Source organism: Ranitomeya imitator, chromosome 8 (genome assembly GCF_032444005.1).
Source record: "Ranitomeya imitator isolate aRanImi1 chromosome 8, aRanImi1.pri, whole genome shotgun sequence".
Taxonomy (NCBI): domain Eukaryota; kingdom Metazoa; phylum Chordata; class Amphibia; order Anura; family Dendrobatidae; genus Ranitomeya; species Ranitomeya imitator.
Window position 1 is genome coordinate 106,558,797 of NC_091289.1, and position 14,152 is coordinate 106,572,948.

Sequence of the window (14,152 nt, forward strand, 5' to 3'; positions counted from 1 at the left end):
GGAGTGACCGCAGACAGGCTTCGAAGGCCTAACATAACAAAATTGGGCTGGCTGTAGGCACTTTAAATTGGTTCCAGGGGTACATGGGCAGCAGTGTATGGTCAGTGGAAGTCTAGTGGAAGGAGTGACGGCAGACAGTCTTCGAAGGCCTAACATAACAAAATTGGGCTGACTGTAGGCACTTTTAAATTGGTTCCAGGGTAACACGGCCAGCAGTGGCCTGGTCAGTGTAGTAGTTGTAGAAAGAAGGGACCGCAGACAGGCTTCGAAGGCCTAACATAACAAAAATGTCAAAACAATGGTATTGTCAGTGCCAGGCATTGAAGGATGTCAGCGGCTAGACTACACATTGGTGAAGCTGTGAGAGATAATTTTGCTAGTGGTAGAGCACTGTTTGAGCTGGGGGGGGGAACTGTCTTGTGGCCGGCGGTACAGGCACAGGGCCCCTCATATTACAACGGTGTGTCTGACGTTGGGTGCGCACCACCACCGCCAGAGACACTTTATTGTACTATGAGGGACCCAGTGGCAGTGCCGTCGACCAAAAGCGGCCACACCCACCTCTTCAGACAAACAGCACTCTCAAGGGTCCAAGCGCAAAGTGGCGATAGCACGGCCCCGTGTGGGGAGTTTGGCCATTTCGTGAGGTGGAAACATGTCGTATGCTGGACAATCAGGTGAAGAAAATTACGAGATTGGAAAAGTCATTCAGAATAGTCCACAGGCAAGACCTTTTCATAGGAAAGCTAGGTGTCAGCCGGGCAGGGTGGGGCAAAAGATTTTGAAATCCAGTTGTGGTTCATTTTAATGAAGGTTAGATCATCTACATTTTGGGTAGCCAGACGAGTCCTTTTTTCTGTTAGTATTGAACCTGCAGCACTGAATACTCTTTCTGATAGGACACTAGCTGCCGGGCAAGCAAGCTCCTGCAATGCATATTCTGCCAATTCTGGCCAGGTGTCTAATTTGGATGCCCAGTAATCAAATGGGAATGACGGTTGAGGGAGAACGTCGATAAGGGATGAAAAATAGTTTGTAACCATACTGGACAAATGTTGTCTCCTGTCACTTTGAATTGATGCTGCAGTACCTGTCCTGTCTGCGGTCATAGAAATATCACTCCACAACCTGGTCAGAAAACCCCTCTGTCCAACGCCACTTCTGATTTCTGCCCCTCTAACACCTCTGGTCTGCTGGCCCCTGGAGCTCGTGTGAGAACGATCACGGGCGCTGTGTGCAGGGAATGCCAGAAGCAAACGGTCAACAAGAGTTGATTGTTTTGTTGCTAATATTAGTTCCAAGTTCTCATGTGGCATAATATTTTGCAATTTGCCTTTATAGCGAGGATCAAGGAGGCAGGCCAACCAGTAATCGTCATCGTTCATCATTTTTGTAATGCGTGTGTCCCTTTTGAGGATACGCAAGGCATAATCCGCCATGTGGGCCAAAGTTCCCGTTGTCAAATCTGCGGTTGTGCTTGGTTGAGGGGCAGTTGCAGGCAAATCTACGTCACTTGTGTCCCTCAAAAAACCAGAACCCGGCCTTGCCACGCCACCAATTTCCCGTGCCCCCGGGAAAGCTTCCTCATTAAAAATATACTCATCCCCATCATCCTCCTCATCCTCCACCTCCTCTTCGCCCGGTACCTCGTCATGTACACTGCCCTGACCAGACAATCGCTGACTGTCATCAAGGCTTTCCTCTTCCTCTGGTGCAGACGCCTGATCCTTTATGTGCGTCAAACTTTGCATCAGCAGACGCATTAGGGGGATGCTCATGCTTATTATGGCGTTGTCTGCACTAACCAGCCGTGTGCATTCCTCAAAACACTGAAGGACTTGACACATGTCTTGAATCTTCGACCACTGCACACCTGACAACTCCATGTCTGCCATCCTACTGCCTGCCCGTGTATGTGTATCCTCCCACAAAAACATAACAGCCCGCCTCTGTTCGCACAGTCTCTGAAGCATGTGCAGTGTTGAGTTCCACCTTGTTGCAACGTCTATGATTAGGCGATGCTGGGGAAGGTTCAAAGAACGCTGATAGGTCTGCATACGGCTGGAGTGTACAGGCGAACGGCGGATATGTGCGCAAAGTCCACGCACTTTGAGGAGCAGGTCGGATAACCCCGGATAACTTTTCAGGAAGCACTGCACCACCAGGTTTAAGGTGTGAGCCAGGCAAGGAATGTGTTTCAGTTGGGAAAGGGAGATGGCAGCCATGAAATTCCTTCCGTTATCACTCACTACCTTGCCTGCCTCAAGATCTACAGTGCCCAGCCACGACTGCGTTTCTTGCTGCAAGAACTCGGACAGAACTTCCGCGGTGTGTCTATTGTCGCCCAAACACTTCATAGCCAATACAGCCTGCTGACGTATGCCAGTAGCTGCCCCATAATGGGAGACCTGGTGTGCAACAGTGGCAGGTGCGGATGGAGTGTTTGTGCGACTGCGGTCTGTGGACGAGCTCTTGCTTCTGCAGGAGGACGAGGAGGAGGAGGAGGAGGGGGTGCGAACGGCTACAGACAACTGTTTACTAGACCGTGGGCTAGGCAGAACTGTCCCAAACTTGCTGTCCCCTGTGGACCCTGAATCCACCACATTTACCCAGTGTGCCGTGATGGACACGTAACGTCCCTGGCCATGCCTACTGGTCCATGCATCTGTTGTCAGGTGCACCTTTGTGCTCACAGATTGCCTGAGTGCATGGACGATGCGCTCTTTAACATGCTGGTGGAGGGCTGGGATGGCTTTTCTGGAAAAAAAGTGTCGACTGGGTAGCTCGTAGCGTGGTACAGCGTAGTCCATCAGGTCTTTGAAAGCTTCGCTTTCAACTAACCGGTAGGGCATCATCTCTAACGAGATTAGTCTAGCTATGTGGGCGTTCAAACCCTGTGTACGCGGATGCGAGGCTAAGTATTTCCTTTTTCTAACCATAGTCTCATGTAGGGTGAGCTGGACTGGAGAGCTGGAGATCGTGGAACTAGCGGGGGTGCCGGTGGACATGGCAGACTGAGAGACGGTGGGAGATGGTATTGTTGCCGCCGGTGCCCTAGATGCAGTGTTTCCTACTACGAAACTGGTGATTCCCTGACCCTGACTGCTTTGGCCTGGCAAAGATACCTGCACAGATACAGCAGGTGGTGCGCTAAATGGTGGTCCTACACTGCCGGAAGGGATGTTGCGTTGATGACTAGCTTCATTGGCCGAGGGTGCAACAACCTTAAGGGACGTTTGGTAGTTAGTCCAAGCTTTCAAATGCATGGTGGTTAAATGTCTATGCATGCAACTAGTATTGAGACTTTTCAGATTCTGACCTCTGCTTAAGGAAGTAGAACATTTTTGACAGATGACTTTGCGCTGATCAATTGGATGTTGTTTAAAAAAATGCCAGACTGCACTCTTTCTAGCATCGGATACCTTTTCAGGCATTGCAGACTGAGCTTTAACCGGATGGCCACGCTGTCCTCCACCAGGTTTTGGCTTTGCCACGCGTTTTGGGCAAGATACGGGCCCGGCAGATGGAACCTGTGGCGATGTTGATGCCTGCTGCGGCCCCTCCTCCTCCTCTGCTTCAGAACTGCTGCCGCCTGCACCCTGTTCCCCCAATGGCTGCCAATCGGGGTCAAGAACTGGGTCATCTAATAACTCTTCTTGTACCTCCTGCGCAACTTCGTCTGTGTCACCGTGTCGTTCGGTGGTATAGCGTTCGTGATGGGGCAACATAGTCTCATCAGGGTCTGATTCTTGATCAGCACACTGCGAGGGCAATGTTGTGGTCTGAGTCAAAGGACCAGCATAGTAGTCTGGCTGTGGCTGTGCGTCAGTGCACTCCATGTCAGATTCAATTTGCAATGGGCATGGACTGTTAACTGCTTCACTTTCTAAGCCAGGGACGGTATGTGTAAAGAGCTCCATGGAGTAACCCGTTGTGTCGCCTGCTGCATTCTTCTCTGTTGTTGTTTTTGCTGAAGAGGACAAGGAAGTGACTTGTCCCTGACCGTGAACATCCACTAACGACGCGCTGCTTTTACTTTTACCAGTTTCACGAGATGAGGCAAAAGAGCTAGAGGCTGAGTCAGCAAGATAAGCCAAAACTTGCTCTTGCTGCTCCGGCTTTAAAAGCGGTTTTCCTAATCCCAGAAAAGGGAGCGTTCGAGGCCTTGTGTAGCCGGACGACGAACCTGGCTCCACAGCTCCAGACTTAGGTGCAATATTTTTTCCCCCACGACCACCTGATGCTCCACCACTACCACTACCCTCATTACCAGCTGACAATGAACGCCCCCGGCCACGACCTCTTCCACTAGACTTCCTCATTGTTTTAAAAACGTAACCAAACTAACGTTATTTGTTGCAGTCACACAACTTACACGGTGAGCTATAACTTCAGTATGATTTAGCTACCCCTTTACAGGTTGGTGAGACCACAGCGAAAATCAGGCCCAATGTTACACACTCTTTTTTTGGTGGCTGCAAATTAGAGAGATGCCCCACACGCAGGACTGTCACTGAAGCACAAATGTTAATATTAATGTCACACTATTATTTTTTTTTTATTTTTATTTTTTTCAGGAACACTTTAGAAACCCCCCAAAAAAAAAAAAATAGATTTTTGCAGGGAGAATTTAGAAAACAAATGTAACAAACTATATGCTTTCTATGGGCCACTGAGTGAGAGATGACGCACACAGGAATCAGGAGTGGCACACAAGCCCAGAGGCCAATATTTTTCTACCAATGATTGATGGAGTTATTTTCTCTGGTAGATTTTGGAACCCAAATCAAGGAAAAAAAATGTAGGCTTTCTATGGACCACAATTGGAGAGAGAGAGAGAGAGAGATGGCACACCCAGGAGTCAAGACTGGCACACAAGCAGAAAGGCCAATATTAATCTCCCACTGTTTTTTTTTTTTTTTTTTTTTTTTTTTTTTTTTTCAGGGAGACTTTAGAAAAAAAAATAATAAAAAAAATATGATTTTATCAGGAAGAATTTAGAAACCAAATAAAATAAAATGATTTTTTCAGGGAGAATTTATAAAACAAATAAAAACAAAAATAGGCGTTCTATGGCCCACTGACTGAGAGATGACGCACACAGGAGTCAGGAGTGGCACACAAACCCAGAGGCCAATATTTTTCTACCAATGATTGATGTAGTTATTTTCTCTGGTAGATTTTAGAACCCAAATCAAGGAAAAAAAATATAGGCTTTCTATGGACCACAATTGGAGAGAGAGAGAGAGAGAGAGAGAGAGAGAGAGAGAGAGAGAGAGAGATGGCACACCCAGGAGTCAAGACTGGCACACAAGCAGAAAGGCCAATATTAATCTCCCACTGTTTTTTTTGGTTGTTTTTTTTTTTTTTTTTTTCAGGGAGACTTTAGAAAAAAAAATAATAAAAAAAATATGATTTTATCAGGAAGAATTTAGAAACCAAATAAAATAAAATGATTTTTTCAGGGAGAATTTATAAAACAAATAAAACCAAAAATAGGCGTTCTATGGCCCACTGACTGAGAGATGACGCACCCAGGAGTCAAGACTGGCACACAAGCAGAAAGGCCAATATTAATCTCCCACTGTTTTTTTTGGTTGTTTTTTTTTTTTTTTTTTCAGGGAGACTTTAGAAAAAAAAATAATAAAAAAAATATGATTTTATCAGGAAGAATTTAGAAACCAAATAAAATAAAATGATTTTTTCAGGGAGAATTTATAAAACAAATAAAACCAAAAATAGGCGTTCTATGGCCCACTGACTGAGAGATGACGCACCCAGGAGTCAAGACTGGCACACAAGCAGAAAGGCCAATATTAATCTCCCACTGTTTTTTTTTTTTTTTTTCAGGGAGACTTTAGAAAAAAAAATAATAAAAAAAATATGATTTTATCAGGAAGAATTTAGAAACCAAATAAAATAAAATGATTTTTTCAGGGAGAATTTAGAAAACAAATAAAACCAAAAATAGGCGTTCTATGGCCCACTGACTGAGAGATGACGCACACAGGAGTCAGGAGTGGCACACAAACCCAGAGGCCAATATTTTTCTACCAATGATTGATGTAGTTATTTTCTCTGGTAGATTTTAGAACCCAAATCAAGGAAAAAAAATATAGGCTTTCTATGGACCACAATTGGAGAGAGAGAGAGAGAGAGAGAGAGAGAGAGAGAGATGGCACACCCAGGAGTCAAGACTGGCACACAAGCAGAAAGGCCAATATTAATCTCCCACTGTTTTTTTGGTTGTTTTTTTTTTTTTTTTTTCAGGGAGACTTTAGAAATAAAAATAATAAAAAAAAAATGATTTTATCAGGAAGAATTTAGAAACCAAATAAAATAAAATGATTTTTTCAGGGAGAATTTAGAAAACAAATAAAACCAAAAATATGCGTTCTATGGCCCACTGACTGAGAGAGAGAGAGAGATGGAACGCTTAGTACTGGCACACAAGCCCAAAGGGCAATATTAATCTCCCTTTTTTTTTCCAGGGAGAATTTCTGAAACCCAAAAAAAAAATAAAATAGGCTTTCTATGGCCCACTATTTGTGAGAGAGATGGGACGCTCAGGACTGGCACAGATGGCACGCTCAGGACTGGCACAGAAGCCCAGAGGCCAATATTAATCTCCCTTTTTTTCTGGGAGAATTTATAAAACCAAAAAAATATTTAAATAGGCTTTCTATGGCCCACTATTTGTGAGAGAGATGGCACGCTCAGGACTGGCACAGATGGCACGCTCACAACTGGCACACAAGCCCAGAGGCCAATATTAATCTCCCTTTTTTCAGGGAGAATTTCTAAAACCCAAAAAAAAAATAAAATAGGCTTTCTATGGCCCACTATTTGTGAGAGAGATGGGACGCTCAGGACTGGCACAGATGGCACGCTCAGGACTGGCACAGAAGCCCAGAGGCCAATATTAATCTCCCTTTTTTTCTGGGAGAATTTATAAAACCAAAAAAATATTTAAATAGGCTTTCTATGGCCCACTATTTGTGAGAGAGATGGCACGCTCAGGACTGGCACAGATGGCACGCTCACAACTGGCACACAAGCCCAGAGGCCAATATTAATCTCCCTTTTTTCAGGGAAAATTGATAAAACAAAAAAAAAAATTAAATAGGCTTTCTATGGCCCACTATTTGTGAGAGAGATGGCACGCTCAGGGCTGGCTGGCACAGATGGCACGCTCAGGACTGGCACACAAGCCCAGAGGCCAATATTAATCTCCCTTTTTTTCTGGGAGAATTTATAAAACCAAAAAAATATTTAAATAGGCTTTCTATGGCCCACTATTTGTGAGAGAGATGGCACGCTCAGGACTGGCACAGATGGCACGCTCACAACTGGCACACAAGCCCAGAGGCCAATATTAATCTCCCTTTTTTCAGGGAAAATTGATAAAACAAAAAAAAAAATTAAATAGGCTTTCTATGGCCCACTATTTGTGAGAGAGATGGCACGCTCAGGGCTGGCTGGCACAGATGGCACGCTCAGGACTGGCACACAAGCCCAGAGGCCAATATTAATCTCCCTTTTTTTCTGGGAGAATTTATAAAACCAAAAAAATATTTAAATAGGCTTTCTATGGCCCACTATTTGTGAGAGAGATGGCACGCTCAGGACTGGCACAGATGGCACGCTCACAACTGGCACACAAGCCCAGAGGCCAATATTAATCTCCCTTTTTTCAGGGAAAATTTATAAAACAAAAAAAAAAATTAAATAGGCTTTCTATGGCCCACTATTTGTGAGAGAGATGGCACGCTCAGGGCTGGCACAGATGGCACGCTCAGGACTGGCACACAAGCCCAGAGGCCAATATTAATCTCCCTTTTTTTCAGGGAGAATTTATAAAACCAAAAAAAAAAAAAAATAGGCTTTCTATGGCCCACTATTTGTGAGAGAGATGGCACACTCAGGACTGGCACACAAGCCCAAAGGCCAATATTAATCTCCCACTGTATTTTTATCAGGGAGAATTTATACACCCCACAAAAAAAAATACAGAAAAATGAAAAGGCTTTCTATGGCCCACTATGTGAGAGAGATGGCACACACAGGGATGGCACTCTAGCAGAAATGCCAAATTGCCAATCTTAATCTCCCACCAAAAAAAAAAAAAAAAAAAAAACAGGGAATGTCCTACAATTACTATCTCCCTGCCTGCAGTAATCTCAGCCAGGTATGGCAGGCAGCTACTATCTCCCTGCCTGCAGTAATCTCAGCCAGGTATGGCAGGCAGCAATAAGGAGTGGACTGATGCACAAATGAAATAAAAAGTGTGGACAAACAAAAAAGATAGCTGTGCAGAAAGGAAGGAACAAGAGGATTTGTGCTTTGAAAAAAGCAGTTGGTTTGCACAGCGGCGTACACACAGCAATGCAGCTATCAGGGAGCCTTCTAGGGCAGCCCAATGAGCTACAGCGCTGAGGGGAAAAAAAAAAAAAAAAAAACTTCCACTGTCCCTGCACACCGAGGGTGGTGTTGGACAGTGCAAATCGCTGCAGCACAAGCGGTTTTGTGGTTAATGGACCCTGCCTAACGCTATCCCTGCTTCTGACAAAGCGGCAGCAACCTCTCCCTAAGCTCAGATCAGCAGCAGTAAGATGGCGGTCGGCGGGAACGCCTCTTTATAGCCCCTGTGACGTCGCAGACAGCAAGCCAATCACTGCAATGCCCTTCTCTAAGATGGTGGGGACCAGGACCTATGTCATCACGCTGCCCACACTCTGCGTTTACCTTCATTGGCTGAGAAATGGCGCTTTTCGCGTCATTGAAACGCGACTTTGGCGCGAAAGTCGCGTACCGCATGGCCGACCCCGCACAGGGGTCGGATCGGGTTTCATGAAACCCCGACTTAGCCAAAAGTCGGCGACTTTTGAAAATGTTCGACCCGTTTCGCTCAACCCTAGTCATTGGGAGTAAGTAAAATGCCTCCAAATAAATGTAAAAAATCTGTATCTTTAGTATCAGGAACAGATATCACTTATGAAAGTTAAAAACAATGAATTGGTAGATTTCTTGCATATTGTACAATTGTCCCTTTCTTTGGAATTGGATTTGCAAAAATCTATGTACTTGCAGCAGAAGCAATCCTTTTTATGCTCCTCAGCATATACGTAGTATATTGCCCAGCCCGCATAGTATATTGCCCAGCCCACGCAGTATATAGCAATGTGGGCATCATATCCCTGTTAAAAAAAAGAATTAAAATAAAAAATTGTTATATACTCACCTTCCGTTGGCCCCTGGATCCAGGAATCGTTTACCAATGCTCCTCGCGAGCTCCGGTCTCAAGAGTGCATTGCGGTCTCGCGAGACCGCTACGTCATCATCTCGCGAGATCGCAAAGCATGGACTGGTCACCAGAGCGTCGCGAGGAGTGGGAAAGGCGCCGGGAGGTGAGTATATGATGATTTTTTATTTTTTTTAATTATTTTTAACATTAGAGCTTTTTACTATTGATGCTGCATCGGCAGCATCAATAGTAAAAAAGTTGGTCACACAGGGTTAATAGCAGCGTTAATGGAGTGCATGACACCGCGGCATAACGCGGTCCATTAACGCTGCTATTAACCCTGTGTGAGGGCTGACTGGAGGGGAGTATGGAGCGGGCACTGACTGCGGGGAGGAAGGAGCGGCCATGTTGCCGCCGGACTGCGCCTGTCGCTGATTGGTCGTGGAAATGGTCGTGGATCTTTTGCCACAACCAATCAGCGACTTGGATTCCATGACAGACAGAGCCGCGACCAATAAATATCCGTGACAGAAAGAAGGACAGACATACAGAAAGACGGAAGTGACCCTTAGACAATTATATAGTAGCTACTTACCTTGTAATGTCTTCACATCCTGTTCTGTCCAGATGTGTCCGGATCCCAGAATTCCAAGCGGTGGAAGTTCACCGACCGCCATATTGGAACACCCAAGTGATGGGTGTATCAATATGGAAACTGCTGGTGGTACCAGCCTCTCGCACCACATACACACACACACACACACGCACACACACTGTATATGCCGTACACACCACACACACACTGTATACGCCGTACACACCACACACACACTGTATATGCCATACACATCACACACACTGTGTGCGCTGTATGCACCACACACAAACTGTATACACTGTATGCAGCATCTTGCACGGTATCACCAGCGGAACACTGTCACGAACACCCTGCCGCTGGGATCAGCCGAATGATTCACTGACTGCTGCCATCTTTGTACAGGAGGAGCACATGCACAGTTTTAATGTGACTGCTGCTATCTTTCTGCACAAAGATGGCGGCGGTCTTATTTACTGCTCCTGCGTGAATTCCGCGCAGGCGCAGCGAATCATTCAGCTGATCCTGGTGGCAGATGCGCAACGTGACATGAGGGAAGAAGACAGCACAGTGGTGGAGAGAGAGAGAGCAGACAAAGGGGAGAGCACATGGGGAACACAGGTCAAAGAAGAGATGACATGAGAGGAGAAGACAGCAGATGGGGAGAGAAAAAGCGCACAGGGGTGAGAGAGGCAAAGCACATGGAGGAGGCAGCTCAAATTGGACAGCACATGAGGGGAGAACAGCACAGGAAGGAGAGAGACAGCAGACAAGGGGGATAGCACATGTGGTAGACAGGTCAAAGCAGAGAGCACAGATGGGAGAAGTCAGCACATAAGGAAAGAGAGAGTGGATAGGTGGGTGAGCACATTGGGGGAGAGATTCTCAACGCTGCAAAGCCTGCCCCCATCGTGACATTACCACCCTTCCGATGCAATAGCTTCAGACCTCCATCTAGTACAATATAGAAATATTATATTTATGTAACAAAGAAATATATATACCGTTTATACTGAAAATGCCCCCCTTGGCTTATACACGAGTCATTGTTCCAGATAGACTGGGGACGTGGAGTGGTCGAGCAGCGGGTCACAGAGGCAGGAGCTGGCGGCTGTAGCTAAAGCCTGTGCCCGCTGCTAAATTACACACACACACCATGCATTTTCTTACCTGGTCTCTTCTGTTGTTAGTCGTTCTGTGCACTGAGTTCTCTCTTCAGTAAACGTGAAAAGTTGCTGTGTGAATTTCTGGACAATGCAAAGTGGTTGCTAAGCCGTTAGTCTATTGCACGCCTTGTATTGGCTACAACCAGGGTGTGTTCTAATGATTGTACAATGCAGACTTGTCGCCGCAGCATTCCCTTCACCTTCATGCTGAAATGCAAACATGGTTTCTCTTTTGCCTGCTGACTATTTGTACTGGACATTTAAATGAAACCAGTCATTAGCATTCTTACATTGCAGCATTTTCCACTCCTGTCTAAACCTTTTGCACAATACTGAAATTATATATAGAGTATACAGTCATGGCCGAAAGTGTTGGCCCCCTTGAAATTGTTCCAGAAAATTATTGCAATTACACGTTTATACACCCTTATACACATGTTTATTTCCTTTGTGTGTATTGGAACAACAACAAAACAACAGAGAAGGAAAGGCAAATTGGACATAATTTCACACAAAACTCAAAAAATATGCTGGACAAAATTGTTGGCACCTTCAGCTCAATATTTGGTTGCACACCCTTTTGGAATAAATAACTGCAATCAATTGCTTCAGCAAGCTTCTTACACCTCTCAGCTAGAATTTTGGACCAATCTTCTTTTGCAAACTGCTCCAGATCACCAGATTGCCCTCATTATAAAGCTTTGTGCTCTACTATCTGTGGAGGACATACCCCAGCAGGGAGCTTTACTGGAGCTGCACTGCCGATGGTTCAAATTGTATATAGGAGGCTATATAGTAGTTCACACTGTATACAGGAGGCTATATAGGGGTCCACACTGTATACAGGATGCTATATAAGGGCTCATATTGTATATAGGAGGCTATATAGTAGTTCACACTGTATACAGGAGGCTATATAGGGGTCCACACTGTATACAGGATGCTATATAAGGGCTCATATTGTATATAGGAGGCTATATAGTAGTTCACACTGTATACTGGAGGCTATATAGGGGTCCACACTGTATACAGGATGCTATATAAGGGCTCATATTGTATATAGGAGGCTATATAGTAGTTCACACTGTATACAGGAGGCTATATAGGGGTCCACACTGTATACAGGATGCTATATAAGGGCTCATATTGTATATAGGAGGCTATATAGTAGTTCACACTGTATACAGGAGGCTATATAGGGGTTCACACTGTATACAAGAGGCTATATAGGGCTCATACTGTATATAGGGGGCTATATGGGGCATATACTATATAAAGGAGGCTATTTAGGTGCTCACACTCTATCACACTCTAAACAGCCTGCTATACAGGGGCTCATACTGTGTATAGGAGGATATACAGGGGCTCATACTGCATATATGAGGCTATATAGGTGCTCACACTTTACAGTGAGCCAGAGGCGTAGCTAGGGGTTTGGTTCGGGAAAGAGGGGGGGGTGAAACTTCTGAGTGGGCCCCTAACCAGGTAACCTTGATTACAACTGGGTGACGTGCCCTAATAGTTGAGGAGAACCTCAGCAGGTGACCGCGCTGTTACTGAGATAATCTCTATATAACGACCAACATGGACATTACCACCATATGGTCAGTGGTAAATACCAGTCCTACAGAACATAGATCGCAGCACAGTTACAGATAATGTCTTACCGCTGATGTTCTTTCTGATGGAATCGTTCACTTTTCCTGTCTTTTCCATATGGCCCAGACCGACATGACAACTTCTTCTAGCCCGGACTCGGCTGCAGAGATTACAACAAAGACACATTTCACTTCTCATATTCCAGCCCCATCATCATCTATTCCCAACCTGCACAAACTCCTCATCCTTCTGATACCCCAACACTGAGCCGCGGCTGTCGTATGTGTCCCTATTACTGCTCCTGATACCCAAATACTGAGACACTGCTGCCTTATGTGTCCCTATTACTGCACCTAATACCCCAATAATGAGCCGCTGCTGCCATATGTGTCCCTATTACTGCACCTGATACCCCAATACTGAGCCACTGCTGCCGTATGTGTCCCTATTACTGCCCGATACCCCAATACTGAGCCACTGCTACCGTATGTGTCCCTATTACTGCCCCTGATACCCCAATACTGAGCCACTGCTGCAATATGTGTCCCTATTCCTGCACCTAATACCCCAATACTGAGCCGCTGCTGCCATATGTCCCTATTACTGCACCTGCTGTGTGGTTCTCTGTGCCCTCTAAATTCTAAAGCACCCCTCTATAATATAGTAATGCTGGGTGCAAGTGCCCTAGAAAACACTGCCCATATTTTGCCCCCTAGAAAGTAATATTGCCCTGTGTGCCCCTTTGATAGCCACAGTAACCCGAGTTCCCATATAGCAATAAGTGCCCACTTTACATTTAATAATGTCCCGAGTCTCCCCCTGTACAGCTCCCGTATACACAGCATGATGCTCTCTTATACACAGTATAATGCACCCACACAGTATACTGACTCCTTAGTAGCCTCCAAACTGTTTGATGGCTCCAACAATGTATAATGACTCCCACACTATAATCTCCATACGATCTCCATATGATGGCCCCCTAGATAGCCTCCATATACAGTAGCATAATGCACCAAGTAGTCCCCAATATAGTATAATGCACTCCCCATAGGCAGACTCTATAGCATAAGGCAGCCCCCATAGGCAGACCCTGTAATATGGCAGCACCCCCATGTAGGCAGACCCTGTAATAAGGCAGTACCCCCATTAGCAGACTCTGTAGTAAAAGGCAGCACCCCCATAGGCAGACCCTGTAATAAGGCAGCACCCCCATAGTCAGATCCTGTAATAAGGCAGCCCCCATAGTCAGACCCTGTAATAAGGCAGCACCCCTATAGACAGACCCTGTAATAAGGCAGCACCCCATAGTCAGACCCTGTAATGAGGCAGCACCCCCATAGTCAGACCCTGTAATAAGGCGATATACACATACTGACGAATGGTTTATTAAACCCAGTCACGAAGTGTGTGATATTAAAAGCAAACCTTTATTAACATACAACAGTACAAAAAGTATAAAACAGTGCCTCAAAATCAGATAAAGTGCAATGTCAAGGGAAACAGCAGGAGTTGTAAACACACTACTTATGATATACTTGGCAGTTT

General features: G+C 45.4%; 1 protein-coding gene across 1 annotated transcript in view; it reads right to left on the minus strand.

Moving 5' to 3' along the window:
* APOBEC4 (apolipoprotein B mRNA editing enzyme catalytic polypeptide like 4) overlaps positions 1-11,075 on the minus strand; it is a 43,692-nt gene extending 32,617 nt beyond the window's left edge. The window contains exon 1 of the mRNA XM_069735939.1: positions 11,010-11,075. The gene's annotated coding sequence lies outside the window, so the exon portion shown is untranslated. The remainder of the gene's footprint in view (positions 1-11,009) is intronic.
* Positions 11,076-14,152: the final 3,077 nt, after the last annotated feature.